This window comes from Anser brachyrhynchus (assembly GCF_964034855.1).
Source record: "Anser brachyrhynchus genome assembly, chromosome: 1".
NCBI classification, from domain to species: domain Eukaryota; kingdom Metazoa; phylum Chordata; class Aves; order Anseriformes; family Anatidae; genus Anser; species Anser brachyrhynchus.
In genome coordinates, this window is record NC_137694.1 from 207,706,348 (window position 1) to 207,723,916 (window position 17,569).

General features: G+C 35.8%; 1 protein-coding gene and 1 long non-coding RNA gene across 7 annotated transcripts in view; one reads left to right on the forward strand and one right to left on the reverse strand.

The window, feature by feature from the left end:
• TENM4 (teneurin transmembrane protein 4) overlaps positions 1-17,569 on the forward strand; it is a 1,681,110-nt gene that overhangs the window by 590,062 nt on the left and 1,073,479 nt on the right. The window lies entirely within an intron of this gene.
• The window catches only part of LOC308187916, a 28,049-nt gene continuing 15,988 nt past the window's right edge, over positions 5,509-17,569 (reverse strand). For 2 of the 4 annotated variants that reach the window (XR_013945006.1, XR_013945007.1), the window contains 3 exons: positions 17,317-17,452; positions 15,230-15,294; positions 9,951-12,373 (listed from right to left, as the gene is read on the reverse strand). This is a non-coding gene — a long non-coding RNA (uncharacterized lncRNA). The other 2 variants (XR_013945005.1, XR_013945008.1) reach the window with 2 other exon arrangements.

The window sequence follows — 17,569 nt, forward strand, 5'->3', positions numbered from 1 at the left end:
CCTTTACTCAAGTATAGTATGGAAAGAGAAGCTATGTGAGTTTCCAGGCTCAAAAGCAAGTGTCTCTTACGGACTTGAAATCATTCAGCAATCAATCAACTGGATTTTAGTCTTCTCATGATCTTTATTTTCCACTCCTATTAGTGAGATTATTATTTATGTCCATTCCCCAACCCTATCTTTTGGCATTTTTGCTTCAACTATAAAAAGGCTTGGGAGGACTGAAAAGTCTTTGGAGGGGATGGAACATATTTAGCACAAAAGAGATACCATGTGCCTTGTCCCTGCAACATGTAAAAAGATACAAAAAAAAAAAATGTTTGGAAAGGAGAATTAGTTTTTTTTTTTGTTTTTTTTTTTTGGGGGGGGGGTGGGTTGAGGAAATCCATACAGACAAAGCTAATTAATTTTAGATATAGATATATATTTTAATTTATTTTTTTTTCCCACCTCTATGCTGGTCAGTGAACTTAGGAAGGGAAATAAGAGCTGGTCAAACGTGTTTTTATATATACACTTTACGTATTCATGGCACATATTTCCATATTTATATTTATGTCCAGGGTCCATCTAGGGAGTCATGTCGAAAGCAGAAGATAGACCTGCAGCATAGGCCATAGGTCCGTTCAGGAGATGGAACCAGAGACATGACTGAAGATAGGTTCCCTACAACATAGGTCTAAAGTCCAGCCAGGACAGGGTGTGGTGGTTTTACCGTGCTAAGCAGCTGAACTCCACCACAACCGCTCTCTCACTCCCCCTCCTTAGAAGAGGAGGGGAAGAAGTAAAGGAAAGAACAACTCATGGGTTGAGAAAAGGATAATTTAATTAAAGGGAAAAAAATAATTATTAAGGAAAGATTATTATTAATTAAACAATTTAACTAAAGGGGAAAAGAGAAAGGGGAAAAGGGAGGGGAAAAGGGAAAACAAAACAAAACAAGTAAAGGCTGTGTGGAAGTGCAGAGGAAAGAAATTGCACTCTACTTCCCGCAAATGAGTGATGCTTAACCACGTCCTTGAAGCAGGGCCTCAACGCACCTAGCCGGTGTTCGGGAGGACAGACGTTTTCGCTACGAGAGCCCACCCCTCCCCTCTTCTTCCTTTTTCCACCTTTTCTTGCTGAGTGTGACATCATATGGTATGGAATATCCCTTTGGTTGGTTTAGGTCAGCTGCCCTGATGATGTTTCTTTTCTCACATTTTTGCCCACCCCCTAGGAGGGTTAGAGAGAGTCCTGATGCTGTGCCAGCACTGCTCAGCAGCAGACACAACACTGGTGTGATACCACTGCTGTTTTAGCTACAAGTGCAGAGCACTGTATGGGCTGCTGCAGGGAAAGTTAACATCCCAGCCAGAGCCAGTACACAGGGCTGAAGACAGGTCCACCTAGAGCATAGCTCAGAAAGGGACTAAGATACCTGCACAAAGAGGGTAGGTGAGAGTCCCAGGTGAAGTTGGTCAGGGCAAGTAAGGCCACATAGTGGTCTCAGGTTCCTGATATAGGCAGGTGATTAATGTATATATAATTAATTATAGATTTATCTATTTTTATTTCATATCGATATGACTCCTCAGAGAACCAAGATGTCTCTTACTTGGTAGGTAAATTTTATATTCCAAACTAGAGGATAACCTTTTATTTAACATACAACTTTAAATGCATATGTTTGGGAATTGAAAGTTAAGGAGTTTCAGGTGTATGTGTTCTTGTACACCTTCTTGAAGTCATGTAAGAAAAAGTCTCATTTGAAATCTAGTGATTTTAGATTCAGTAATGGGCATTCACAGCTGGGGATTTGGCTGCCTGATGTTTCCTCTAATATTGTTTTAGGAGCTTACAACCTTAATTGAGGTTACCCCTTCTGTGAGTGCGTTGGCATGGAAAATGAAGCATGATTGTTTATATTAAATTTGTAGTAGCAGCTGTTTTCAGAATATATTTGTTGGACTAAAAAATGCTAAATATCTTGATACATATAAACCTGGGATAAGGGATATTTTAAATTTCAGAAAGCAGTAAGAAATTCCAAAATAATGTTAACAAGATATGGTCTGTATCCCACATTCTCTGTAATCCCAAACAAGCTGGTTATTAACAAGAAGGCTTATTGCTATAATGGTTACTTTCAGGAGTATAATGTAGCTTAACAAATAGATTTGTATCAGTGACATGTGCTAATGGTTGTGTTATCGCCTGAAAATGTGACACTCCTATTAACACATCTTGGTTTAGGTTCCCTAATGAGAATTCAAGTTGATTTTAAAAGACAGTGATAAGAAAGTTATTACATATTAAACAGTTGTCACTTGTTTATTTAGCACATTTACTGAAGATTTATAGCAACAAGGGCTGTTCTCATCTGCTCAAAATTTATCTACTGAATCTTCCAGGGGTGTTTGTTAGCACAGACACGTTTAAACCATATTAACTTTTGGACATGGAATAACCAGATCAGATTAATATAATCAAAAGTCTTTAATCAGTCAGGTTTAAGAAAAGCTTTATAGTCATTGTATCACTCACTGTACTGCTCTGGGTTAGATTTTACTAACAGGCAAACAAGAGCTAAAGAGAATTGTATTTTTAAAGGTGTGCCCAGTGCCTATAATATAAAGCATGATCCATTATGTTAAAGTGTTGGTTCTACTAGCTAGTGTCATACTGTGCTGCATGAATGCATTGTCCTAGTCTGTTTAGGGTGTGCTGGTAAATCATTCTTTTTGCTAAAAGTTTTTGAGCACAAGAGATAGATCTGATTTTCCTTTTACTCCAGTTTTGTATTAATAATCTCTAACACTCTATTTTGGGAGATATTTTCAATTTTTCATTGATAAAATAAATCAAAGATTTGAATACTGATGTTATGAGTTGTTTTATAGGGTATTGCAAACTGGACTTCATAACATATGTTAGTTCTTTCTCAAAAGTTCTAGCTTTCCCCTATCTAAAGTGAATTCTTCATCACACAAGGTATCACAGAGGTATAATTTATGAGTTAAAGCAGCAGAATCTCTTGTATTCTGAAAAAAAAAAAAAAAATTATCTGCAGTCTGTTGTTATTCAAAATTGCACCAGACTGCTGATGTCCTTTGCTGCAACCACAACAAAATGACTTCTATTTTGTATAAGCCAAGGAGTGCCTACCAGGAGGCACTCTGAGATATCGTCTTGATACTGGATTTGGAATTCCTATTTCTCTTCACACTTTTCTCAACTTGACTGGACAGACTGTAAGTTCTCTGATGCTCAGTGTTAGTGCTCTTGTTATCTACAAATTCTGTAAGATGATGAGGAACATTCAGTCCTTTAAGACAGGATACTTCCACATGTCCCTCTGATTCTCATTTCAGTGGTTTAATTTCTTCATGTATTCTTGTCAAAGAGGGATCAGAAGAAGGAAAAGCAGTGATAGTGATATCCTTTAACATGTAGCAGAGGATTACTACAACACAATGTCCAGGCAGATGAGAAAAGTATTTCTTAAGTCTAGAGCCCTGAAGTCTGTAATTGGTACAACCCTAAAGAAAGCTGCAAATCTGTATGGTTGGAAACAATAAAAATGCATTCATTTATTCAGATTGAATAAACTAATAGTATATTAGAGAAGATTGTGCATTTTAGCTGTCTGTATTTAAAAATCTGACCTGTTCATTTTGAAACCTAATGCATTTCCCTTTGTATTCTACAGTCAACAAGTATAAAAACTTGATTTCACTTTACAAATGTTTTCATAAACACGAACTCATTCCTGAGTATGTTCTGGCAAAACCATAGTCCTGGCTTTGAACTTAGCATGCCATGTATTTCTGTACACAGAATGAACTGATCACATAGGAACAAACACAGTATCTCATATAAACACAGGTGGGATTTGTGTGAAAGCTACTGAATACATTGGGACCATATCTAATGTTCAGGAGAACAGATTTATTTATTTATTTATTTATTTTTTAGAGAATGACAAAGCTCATGAGCCTCTCTTTAAGCATCTGAAGCTTTTGGTTAGCAGTGTTGTGGAGGCTGTGTATACAGGTACCAAAATGCCAGCACGATGAATAACAGAAATTATCTTCAGCATCAACAGCTGAGTAATATAGGATGGTAGGACAACTGCTTAATAATCCTATCAGAGAGGAAGGAAATAAGATTGTGGGCACAAAGCTTCATCTGCTTGTTGTTACGCAAGGTAGAGTGATGTGTAGTGCCAAGCTCTGAAATAATGTTGGTAGCTGGCTGTCACATCCTTCCACCAGCCCCATCCAGCAAATTTGCTTATTTTTCATGTGCACATTCACAAATACTCTTCCCTTCTAGAGTGACTGACCAACTGTGTAACATGATTTTCTTCCACTCACTAATAATGAGTCAAAGGCACAGTTTAGCCTCCAGAAAGAACATGAGAAAACAAGCTTCCTAATGACGGGAGATGGATCTACATTTATTTCTATTATATCATTAGAATTAATTATAATCCATGCCAGAGACCTAGGAGATGTGTATCTCAAGCTGTCAGTTATCTTTATAGCTGGCCTTACTTCTCATGAAGAAAATCCTAAAACCTCTTGTTTCCCAGACTTTGAGAGAAAGCAACAAAGGATCTCTTAATAACAGACCTATTTCTCTTACGTCTCCCTATGTATTCTCTGCTGGCACCACCTGAAGCCAAAATACAGGGGAAGGCATATCTCTGATCTTGTGCTGTAACTCACCCATGCTACATACTCTCTGCAGCACAACCAGCAGCTGTCCCATTATTGCTGGAGCATAATCGGGTTAACCCCAAAGAAAGAACATGCTTTATAGCATGCGTAGTGCCAACAAAACATAACGAGCTCTAGAGGTGAAAGCCACCGACTGACTGTGGTCGAGTCTCTTGCTTGTGTCTGCAGATTTCACACCATGGGAGTGCAGCATCAAGCTGTGCTACATGCATGACCTTCATTTCTGCGGAATATAAGGGATTAAAGGACAATCATCAACACTTTGTCCTGTGTTTTACCTTGTCAAGGTAGCTTGTAGAAGGGGATTTATCTGCATCTCTGCACTGGTGTGGATTAATTGGGAGCTGTGCTGAATTTTCCCTGTAACGTGTGTTGTTATCTCAAAGTGATCATAATAACAAGAATGTATGGTAGAAATGCTAAATGTTACCGAAGGCAGATATTCCACTTTGTGGAATAATGTGCTTGCTGGTGCACTGGCTCTGGGTTGCTCTGGCACATGATCCAGCCTGCACCAGGAAAAGCCAGTGCCAAGAAACTTTCTGCCTCTTTGGAGAAAACTTCCCTATGGGTAGCTGTAACACTGACAATACCGCTCAACCTCGCAGTTAAATACAAGGTTAGCTGGGTATATTTTGCTGCATCCTAATTTCACATAATAGATGAAAAACATTTCTGACTTATGGTACCCTTCATGCTGTAAAGAAATATTTGTGGTGCTTTGCCCTTTGTTCAACTAGAATGACCTTCATTTGGACATTATAGTCATAGTGGGAGAAGGAACTGGAGATGATGTGGCCTTTAGGAAATGCTTTAAAAATGTTTGTCTAGGTGCTATATGAAGTATCCTGTCATTTCTTTAAGGTTCAACATGTCCCTGTCACTTTTACGTATATCCTCTTGTCTTTCACTTCCAACTTCACTTTATACTTCACTTTCACTTCCATATTCTAAGTAAGTTTTGTCTCAGCAAAATAAAGAATAAGCAAAGATAAAAATTCCCAAAGTTATTAAAATTAAATCAAGATGTACAAAACAGTAATGCGATCTTACAGACATTTAAATTTCACTTTTTTTTTTTTGTATAGGTCTTTATTCATATGAACAGGATTGATACAGATTGACTATTTTTAATTGTTTTCTTATAACTATAAAAAAACATTTGTGTAGATTTCTCAGACTTTTGGTACTTAACGGACTTTGTATTTATTGTTTCATGTGATGCATTCAGGCCTGTCTTATCTGCTGCCCAAATCAGTCTTTTCCTTGATGACATGTCTCTTTCTTTTAATATGATTGCCATTTAAAAATAATTAAAGAAGTAAAAAAAATCTGTGCTTTCTGATATTAGTGTGTGTTTAAATTGAAGCTGTTTTGTTTATTTGTTTGTTTAGTTTTGTTTGTTTGTTTTTCCTTCTCTATTACATAGGAAATTGAGTTAGCTATCTGTGTAGATGTGTGGTGGCTATTGGTACACTTTTGTATTTTATATGGTTACCTACTCATCTTCAGATAGCTTTATGCATTTATAAATTGGAGGGAGGGGGCTCATCTCTCTTATCACTGCTGCCCTTTGCTCTTTGCTGTGCAGTCTTGTCTCATGACTTACACATGAGCTACTCATTCACCTACACACTCACAGATCAGAACAAAAATTCCAAAATGTCAAAATGTCACTGGAGAAAGAGCAGGAAAACCTGTCAGGTACTGTCTAAGACACTGATGACAACTATGACTTACAGCCTCTGGTGTTCTGACACAATGGTATAAAATAAAGATACTGTAGATGATGGACATGGAGCCTTATGTTGCTGTAAATTCAGTAGTTTTTTTTGTTTTTTTTTTTTTAAACCTTATGTGAGGATGCTTGGGCATAATGGCTATAAAAACACTGACAGAGAAAAGAGAATGTTTTCAATTTGCTTTTCATTCACTGTATGAAGATGAATAATGCACGGACCAACGGATCACCACTTTGACTTCCTCAGACTTATGGTGTGCAAAATCAACATTGGCTAACACTATTTTCTAGCGTAGTCATAAGCATATATTTGTCATTGTCTCCCACTGAAGAATTCAGCTCAACACTCTTTCCAAGTTACACTTTCAGTAGGGAACAATTATTACTGGCAAATTCTAATACACTACTCTGTGAAACCTTATTTGTTGCATAACTTTATGGCCAAACATGAAAAAGAAGTTGCTTTTTGCAGTCTGTCTTTTCTTTAACTTTCTGTGACAGGGACATTGTTCTATCTTATTCTGGTCTATAGGGAACATGTTTATCGTTCGGTTTCTTTGCATGATATTCCCTTTCCAATTATTACAAGCAAATGTAATAGCTAGTTTTTCAGGTCACCTTGTCTCTTGAGCATGGTTCTTATAGTTTAGGAGTTGGGAAAGCAGTTAGAGAGACAAACAAACTGATGTGGTTTTTTTATTACTGCATAATACGTTTTCTTGAAGCATCAAGGACTTTGTTTCCAAGATAGACATAAGCATATTTTTGCTATCGTCTGCCATTGATTTTCCCAGCAAAGCATTGGTTACTTAGTTCCTCACTGTCTTCAAAATACATGTGGAGTTCATCTGTCCTAATGTCAGGATCAAGATTCAGCTGTCTGTACACAAGTTTTTAGTAGTTTTTAGTAGTTTTTAGTTTACCCTGAAATATCTGAGACATCTTCTTGGGCTCACAGATATAAGAAAGGAGATTTGTATTCCACTGGAACACTATCTGAAAGCCAAGTTCACGTAGTTCACGTAGAGATATATGAACTGTGATATCTGAATATGGAGCTGAATCCCACCCTGAAAGCTAGATGAGGTCAATCCTACCTTTTGAAGCAATTTAATGGGAGCTTTTAGCCAATTATGTCTCATAACTGCACCATAATACTAGAGAGAGTTTGTAAGACAAAGCAGATCTTTTCATTCTGGTGTAGGGGTTCCATTTCTCGTGCAATGTTTGATATCATTTAATATTATTTTCATGGTTAGGACTTCTGCACACTAGTTATACACTGGAAAAAAAAAAAAAAAAACAAGCATTAAGCACAGACTTTCAGATAAAGAACAAGGTAAATGGTGGTGTGAACATCATCACAATTGATAAATCATTTTTCCTAGGTCTAATTGCCTATATGGTCTGTTGATTTGCAAGAGTGTTTGTAGCAGCACCATCTAGGGGCTACAGCTAATAACAGTGCTAACATGCAGGGAAATTTCCAAAACCATTTTTCTGTCTCACTGCCACAGCTACATAGTTGAATAATATTCGTATGGAATTTTAATATTCTTTGGTCAGTGAGCTTCACTGACTCATTTTATTTTTTTTCTTTTTCTTTTTTTTTTTTTCTGAGAGACAAGAGAAAGAAGAAAGGTTTTGACTTGATTTTTAAATGAAAAATCTTGGTGAAAAGCTGGCTTCTCTGAAAACAACAGGAAAGCTTCCATTGATGTCTATGAGCTAAGATTTTACTTGATTACTTTTCCTATTTAAATACATCCCTTCTTTAATGAAATACATTTACATCTATAAAATCTGAAACAGGCAATTCTAAGGCTTAATCTTTCCCTAGCATCTTTAAACTTGAGTTGAAGATTTGAAAGCAAATCAGAAATAATAACCAGACATTTATTCTTCCTGCACAAGCGATTGCAGAAATACATCTCTCTGTTTTGTCTGTTTCCCTTCCTTTTTAAATACATAAAACTTTTCATTCATTAGTAGCTACTGCCAAGAAGCCCAAAAACTCCACAAATCCTGGATTTATCTCTGTAGTCTCTAATAAGAAACAATATATATATATATATATATATTTGAGTTCTGACCTTCTACTTAAATTTCCAATGAAAGTACAAGTAACTTTAACCATATCAGTAGAATTAAAGTGATAGAATTTTTAGAGTCGGAAAAAATTGTAAGCAGGTATTAGAGTGCAGCTTCAACAATCATCTACGACAATCGTTGCTAGTTTTGTTTTTCCCTCCCACCTATTCTATTTTGAAGGTCTTAGGTACAGGAATACTCATGATAAAGTGCTTATTGCCAATTATTAAGCCTTTAATGTATTTTTGGAATAAATTACAAATTTATATATAAAGCTAAGATACTGAAAAAAGCCAAGTCACTGGGAAGCTTTGCTTTAACATTATTGTTAGTTTCAATTGGGAAAAAAAATAACATTGGGAGTACTAGTCTACCACACTTTTTTTTTGTTTGTTTAAGCATGAACTGAGGAATAGAAATGATAGCACATCAGGGAGGAGGAAGAAAGGAAAAGTGAAGCAGGGGATTGAGGGGCCCATTGAGATGCTCAAGATTGCTATTTAGCAGGTGTGCTCCCAGATTTCATCCTGGACTGCCAGAAGCTCAGTCCTGGACATCATGCACTGATAGCTGCCAAAGCATCATCACCCCATGTTTGATATAGTGGCTGAGAGACTTCTTTGGCATGGGAATTGGCTGAGGAATACCCTGCTCTGCAGTTTGTATGAGGAGTAAATTACTGTCATGATACTTTCTCTGAAAATATCTGCTTAGATAGGAATCCTATTGCAAACATCTCATACTCTTGCTCATCACAGTGAGGTTCTTTAAGTGCATCCAATGAAGGAAGGAAGGAAGAAAGGAAGGAAGGAAGGGATTCTGATTATGAGCTTCCTAAGTGATTTTATTTTTGTTGAAACCAGGCACTGCTTTAGAGCAGGTGGAACATTTATTGTGTTATAAATTGTTGTGCTGTTAAATTCATACTGGTTCTTTTGGGAAACTAAACATACTACTCAACTAGTAGGCAGCTAGATTGCAAAGAAGGGGTCTGGCTTCTGTAGGCTCCATGTGCAGACTCTGTGGGGAGACTGATACTTGTAGGGTGGGATTTAGAACACCTCTAAAGTGACATGGTCTGAACAAATGCATGTGCGCCTTTGGAAAAAAAAAAAAAAACACATCTGCAAATGCTTGAGCATATCACGCTGTCACAAAGTTTCGCATTACAAAGATCCATTCTTACCAGATCTGGCTTTCTACCACTCCCCATTGCAGTGGTTTACCTGTAGTGTTGTGAGTCCCAAACTCACAACACTCACAATATGAGTGTCCATATTGTGGGAAATAGCTGGAGGGGGGGGGCGGGACTCTAACTAATTACTACAGTCCTTGAATTTCCTCCCACTGTGCTTGCAGCAGGGATGGTCCTCGCCCTTTGCACCCTGGGGAGATAGAGACACACTCAAAGCCTATTTCATCCTGCATATAAAGGGATAAAGCAAGTAAACAACTTTTATTCTGTGACAAATTATAGGGCCTGAGGCTTCTTTGGACTCAATGTGTTGTCATTCCATTTGTAAGGATTTTGCCTTGGTTGCTCTTAATTTTTGTTCATCATAAATACCATGGTGACTCTTTTCAATGCAAATACACTTCTGTTGTGTTTGATATTTTCGTTGCCTGAAAACTGCATAGCTGAATTTGAATATAAGCATTAGTATGTCACCAAGCAGATTGTTATTTTCCTTTATTTATTGCTTAGCCAAATGTACTTTGTTCTCATGCATTTCACTGTGCATGTCTATACCTACCTACAAGTTATTAGAAAAATCACCTGATAACTTCCCCATTACTAATTGGTCAATATACTTGTGGGAATTTTTATTTATTTATTTATTTATTATTTTCTCAGGGAAATTGAGGAAGCTTTGAATTATTTTTTTTCCTCCAGCATTATACTAATACATCGTTGTCTGTGGAAACACTCCCGTCAGGGCAAGAAACAATAGCATGAATACATTTCCTATGGTAAATGAGTGTTTATAGAAACATCTTTACAATACTTGCTTATTTCTTCTAGAAGTATTATCATTTATGTATAATGAAAATTATTAATAGAAAACATGAAGAAAAATACAGCCACAGAAAACACAGCTTTTTTGTGGTTTCTTAAAAGGTTAGCTTTACTTTCCTATCTGCTTCCTGATTATTATTATTATTATATTAAAGATGATAAAAGAGAAGGAGAAAGAATAGTTGTTTAACTGGACTAATGCTTTTACTGAACACATTTCCTTGTAAAATTAGAATCAACATAGAAGTGAAGGTATTTATAACATTACAATGAACTTAAATGTTTTGCATTCTGCACAGTGTACTTAGACTAAATTTCACTGTCTAGATTCAGCTCAGACCATATCCCGATCATGTTACAGACAATATTTTCCTGACCACTTTAATGAAAACTGAATTTGGCTCTCTGCACAGATTCCACTATTTGCATCTGTTTTAATGTAAGAGTTTACCTTTGCACACCCACCTAGTTAACATTTTGTTCCAGAAATTTCTGTTTTTGAATAGAAGATGTTTGTTGTCAATGTTGTGGGAAGGTCTGCAGTCTGTTATAGACCCACTAAGGGGCTCTATGCCATAGGCTTGACAGTCATTGCCTTTTATTATCACCTGCCTTTCCATGTTTACGTGATCTAATTCACATGCTAGTATTGTAAGGCTTTTCAAAAAGTAGAGAGCTGTAAAATGATGCCAAGCTTACTGAATTGGTGTGGAGGTTTATGCCTGACCCACCTACTAGGAAAAAAAATATCAAATCCACTTGTCCATTTGAAAAAAACATAAATAAATAAGAAGAATCTTACTGTCCTCAACAACAGCTTTAAAACATGATAAATTCAGAATAAGTACTCAGGTGTGCACGATTAGATACATATTTACGTACTTTGATGAACTGGGATCAAATAGAAAGGGAAGAAAAGAAAGGATTTTCCTTTCTAAAATAGTTAAAATCAAAGGTATATAATGCAGATAAGCCAACATCAAATTTCAGTGGCAGATTAAAAAGACTTCAGAAAATGAAATTGGGTACGTCTTGTTAAAAACCGGGATACAACTTGCCTTGGCGATAATAGGGAATACCATGGGGAAATGGGGAAACAAAACTTGTGAGGGAAGAGTGACGATATAACTCAGTCGTAAATAGGGATATAAGCAATGCTTGAATAATTTGTGTTCTGCGTGAAAAAGATTTTCCATCTTAGCTGTATAAATTCTCTTTGATCTGCTTTGCTACACATTCACATAGCACAGCTGAAGGTCATTTAAGAGTTATAGGGCAGAACCTTTCCGTTGTGTTAATCACTTACAACTCTAATTTCATACTACGTCAGTCTTTTTTACTTTGGTTTACAGAACCCACTACCATCTCTCTGTAAAGATCTTATAGTCCCAAAAGCTTGCTCACTGTGCACTCAAAACAAGGAACATCTATGAGATCCTCGATAGAGAAGGAAAGCAGAAACAGCAATGTAAAACAAATTTCTGGGCAAGCTGGAAAGTGCTTTAGTTTCTGGTGCCTTTCAGGATACCCTAAGGCATCTCTGAGAATTGCTTAGCTGTAGTAATTCTGACCCTAAAGGCATACGGAAATTAGAAGATTACCCATCATTTTAGCAGTAGAATGGGGAACAGGCTTCTTGTCAGAGTAGTAAAGGTACAAAAAAACCCTGGCTAGCAACCATAAGCATCTGTTTCTGAGATGGAGCTGTGTCAAGTTATGAAGGCTTATAATTACATGAGCAGAAATGTCCCATTCAGTCCTGTCTTCCTTCTTGTAATACTTCAGCCATGTGACTTGTACCTGCAGCCAAAAAAAAGCAAGGTGAAAGACACTACAATCTGGGCTTACATCCCAGATTCTTCCTGAAGTCCATTTTCAATTAACTGTAATGGTCTATATTCTCATAATAAAAATCAAATTTTCACTGCAATTTTGCGATTTTAGTCCTTGGATGTTGGTGACTTCCCCCCCCCCCCCCCCATTATTTCATTGTCTCCATGAATGAATGACAGTCAGAGAGGTTATTCCATAAGGCAAAATTTTAACAAAATATTTGGATAGGAAGGTAAACAGGGATCAATGTACTATATGGTGTGGTAGATAATGTTTTAAAAAATTAGACAATAGATTAGATTTATTCAATGTTCAGTGTTTCAGCATCCAAAATTTGTTCTTTTGTATCTTTACAAGAGGTCTCATTGCAACCTCCCAGCTCTGTGCTTGTTTAATCTTCTATTACTCTTTGGAATTAATTCAAGTGTATAGCATCCCCCATTTAACTAATATAAGCATATATCAATTAGGTGTTGTCAATAATAAGATGTATATCACTACTTCTAGTCATATATCATTGCGTCTGAAGGAAATAAAGGATTTATTATTAGATCACTACTTTTTCAGACAGAATAAAATACTTCCCAGTGCGTTACTAACCTGCTTTAAGTATTATCAAATAAGCATTTTTCCTTTTGGATCATTCCATGTTCTTTTTTTTTTTTTTTTTTTTTTTTCCATATTCAACATTTTTCACTCTTATATATATATTTTAAACATTCCTAATATTTTCTTCCTGATACGCCATAACATGCTGACCCCTTCATAACCTAATAGATTCTCAAGTCCTTCTATAATTTTCTTTTTAATTCAGCAAAACGCAGAAATGCAAGCTAAAATCCATCCTTAAACTGCAAAGCAACTTTAAAACTGCTTTTAACTGCACCAATATTTGAAAGCGCACCAATGTTTAACGCTATGAGGAAGAAACATTAGAGGAAAAAAATATACTTTTGATAAAACAATATGTCAATGGGACATTTAACAAATAAATATTATTAGCCTTTCATATTTTTAGATTCTCCTCTCTCAGCTTTTTACAGAGCATTAATTTCTGCTAGGCTATATGATACCATGGAAATCATTGTAATATTTCAGGAAGGCTGTACTAGACTTTTCTGAGTAGATGTTAATTATTCTTTTTATTAGAGTTTGGATTTAGAAATAAAAACCCATAGTGATTTACACTTCTTTGTAATTAGATGTAATGACTTGAATTTCTTTTATATTGTACTGTGGCTTTGCTTTGAAGGAAGAACAATATTTTATACCTAGTGATTTCCAATATTTATAAGTTTTCCTACATTTCCTTGTGAATCTCTCTACTGAAATTTCCCATCACACACACTCTGCTGCCTTCACTGTACTGCCCAACACTATGTAGGTCAAGTAATTTTGCATGAGTTTCTTACTTTCCTTCCATCTCTCTCACTGCAGTTATCTGACAGATCATTTCAAAGTGACCTTGTGAAAGCAAACACATAAAGCAAGGCTGATATATTGCATATATTTATATTATTCAATTTTAGTACAAAATGGGTGATGCGTCTGAGGAAGGTAGAGCACAAACCCAAAGAAGCCAAGGAATTTATGTCAGCAAATCTGACTTTCCAGAGGAGTGAGGTTTCACATCACAAATAGCTATCCCGCCACAAACTCCCAAACCTGTTTTTTGAATACTTTTGCATGTTTATTTCCTTGGGCTCAGGTGGCATTTCTCTGGGTCATCACTAAAAGGTGAGATTGCATAAAGAGAATGGACTACATTTTTATATATGTTGTAAACATATTAATATGCAGCTCAAGAGTAAATTTGGATTTTAACAGCTTTCTGCTATGTGCTTGTTGCAAATAATTCCTTCATGTTGACAGCAGGAATATTCTGGTTTTGAGGACAATCATCCTCCTTCTCCTGGGGCAATGACTAATTAAATGTGTCTCTTTGATCATTCCTCATCCAAGTATTTTCCAGTACTGAAAGATATCTGCACATGGTGTCACCCTGTGCCACCTTTAGCACAGTCACAGTAACCTAAAGAATGAAAATGTGACCCAGAATCCAGTTTATTATCTAGAAGTGTCTCTGAGATTTGATATCAATGCTCTGGTTTTGAAATTTTCACACTTAAAAAATTTAAGATTCAGGACTTAGTTATTATCACTTAAGAAGCTGTGAAACAATGGTCAAATTCACATCTGGATTTAGGTTGACCGGTTGGTCCAGAAGGTTTGAAGTAATAAATGAAATAACTGCTTTGTTTTATGTTTATTTTGCCTATCAGCTGATTTATCAAAATAACATCAACTAGTGAAATGTAATGGCTACAGCCCCAGTTTCAATATAATTTTGTCTTTGCTTCTGTTTATGATATTATTTTTGTAGACTTTTTTTTTTTTTTCATGCAGTGGCGAATTATTGAAATATATAATGACCCTGCAAGATATTTTCCCTACTGAGTTTATAACCTTTGGTCCTGTATTCCATACTTTCTAGTAGGAAATAGAAATGGAAGGAATAGAAGATTCATAGGAATAGAAATCAAAGCATTGAGCAATAAAACTAGAACTCCATGGCTGAACAGAGAGCAGAGTTATTGGGAAATTATGGGACAGCTGAGACAGAAGCAAAGCTGAACACTGCAAAGGACATTTACACAGATAAATAATATATAATATTTCAAAACTAACATATCCAATCTCAGGTGAAATGCAGATGTTTTTAGCCTATAAAGAGAGAAAAACAAACAAACAAACAAACAAAATTTATTCAGATGTTATAATAGAATTTCAAAATAATAAAATGTTGTCTTATATTTTACTTACAAAATTTCCAAAGTGAATGATGATTGGGAGTTAGTCACAGATTGAGAGCATCATGTCTGGAGAGCCTATCATGGCAAGTGATGGACTAAATCAGTAAATACAATCCAATATGCCAAGCAAAACAAGAAGGTTTAATGAATACAAGGACAGGCTAAGGGAGATAGTTTAGTTTATTCAGCTCTGAGAAGAGAATGAGGAGGAGGAATATAGGTTATAGGCTCAGCTACTTAGTGGAGGACTATCGAGACAACAGAGCCAGGATCTATTTGGAGGTGTATAGTAAAGTACAAGGGGCCATCAAAACAAGCTGCAAAGACGAGAATTCTGGTTAGACATAAGAAAAAAACATTACAGTAACTGAGCAGAGACCCAGCCCAAAGAAGTTTCACAGTCTTCAGCCTTGCTGATTTTCAAAACTCAACTGGATGAGGCCCCAGGCAAAGTGATTTAACATGTAAGCCATCACATCTTGAGTGGGAAGTTGGACTTGGCAGTCTCCAGAGGTCCCTTCTAATCTGTTTTCTTTACACATGAGAAGGTCTGTGCTAACAACATAACTACATACACGGTTCTTTGCCAATGCCACGTTTGAGCCCCAGCACTACTTAGTTTCCTTTTACAGACACAGCTTATGATTCTGCCAACCTATGACAATCACCAGTAATACACATAATTTAAGCTGAGATACAGCTTTTCCAAAGACATTCATATATATTCCTAAGCAAATAAAAAATAAATAAAACGAAAAAGCAATAATGTGCATGGTGTAAAAAATATATTTAGCCTGCGTCTTTGATAAAATGCATCTATCCAGCCCACACCTCCCATGTACAAGGATGAAGTGACTTCAGGTTGATAGCACCCTCACCCGTTGTAAGAATATTTATGATTGCCAAAACCTCATTATGATTTAAACTTCTCAGAATAGATTAAAGTTAAAGCTCCATTGGAAGTGTTGAGAGTTCTTTTTACTCAGATTTACACAACACATGGGATCGTTAAATTGCTTTGCTTTGTTATAATCAGTTTCTATTCTTTAGTACACTTCTTACTAAGCTACCTTGCTCACAGATTAATACAGGGTGATGTTGTTGAGCATTTGCCCATAATCTACAAGCATAATCTAAAAACAGAAATCATTTCAATCAGAAGAGAAGTAATTTTGATTCTCTGAAAGCTTCTAAATCATCTATAACTGAAATTTCTTCTTTCAGGATCATTGCTTTTCCCTATTACATGCACTGAAATTAATGTTTGCTGAAAGCAAATAAGAGTAAAATTAAATATTTTCTGATACAAATGATAATTGGGCACTTGTCTGATAAGATGGTTTTATTTAAACAAAATGTACTCACGTAACACTGCATTTCCAATTCTACAATCCTGTAATCTTCAGGCTGCTTCTCTTTTCCAAGTCATCATAATTAAAGGCAGGTGTTCAATTTAGCCACCAGAAGGGATGAGTTAATGGTGTAATTATTAGTTGTAAAAGATTTTTAATTACAATTATAAAGTATTTAGGTGTGTAAAATGCAGGTAGATGCTCATCAGATTTTGTTTTTAAGTACATAAGCACCTATCTCCAATAAAATAAGAAGGAATTCAGCTCCTAAGTAACAAATATGTATTCCTAATAGATGTTTAACATCTTCCTTGGTTACTAATGCAATGGAAAGCATTATAATGTTCTGTAGCATTTTATTCTTTTTTTTTTCCAAACAGAAAACAAAAATAATTATCAAATAATCTGATTTTACCTTGTTATTAAAAACGTTATCCATTTAGTAGACAACAGATTTTTTAAAATTATTTTTTCCTCAGCATACACCTTCTCAGCCACAGGCTGTTTTTCTGCCTTTAGCTTACACTATCATGTTTTACTCCTCATGGATAATTGCCTACTACTTTGTTTATCAAGTTTTATGAATTGATCCCAAATCTGTGTGCAGCATATTATTGACTTTTTTTTTGCTTCAGCACAGCCATGACTGGAACAAAGCCATTAGACTGGATGAACCTTTGATCTGGCCTGTTGTCATGCACTTCTCATGTGCTTAAATACTGTAAAAATTCTTACAAAATCCTACCTTGCATTTTTTGTTTGTTTTTCCTCAGTGTTGTTTTCCAACAGTTTCACTCACAGATTTCTTCACTTTGGTGAAATAAACTCATACTCCAAGCTTCATGGGATATGTTTTAGAAAATTTTGTTATACCTGTATAGCTATAAAGGTTTTAAAAACACTAGTTAAATGCTGAATATGCCTGTGTATAATGCAACTCAGTCATGATTAGGTCATGCAGACAGAAATAGGACAACATTTAACAAAAAAATATATAG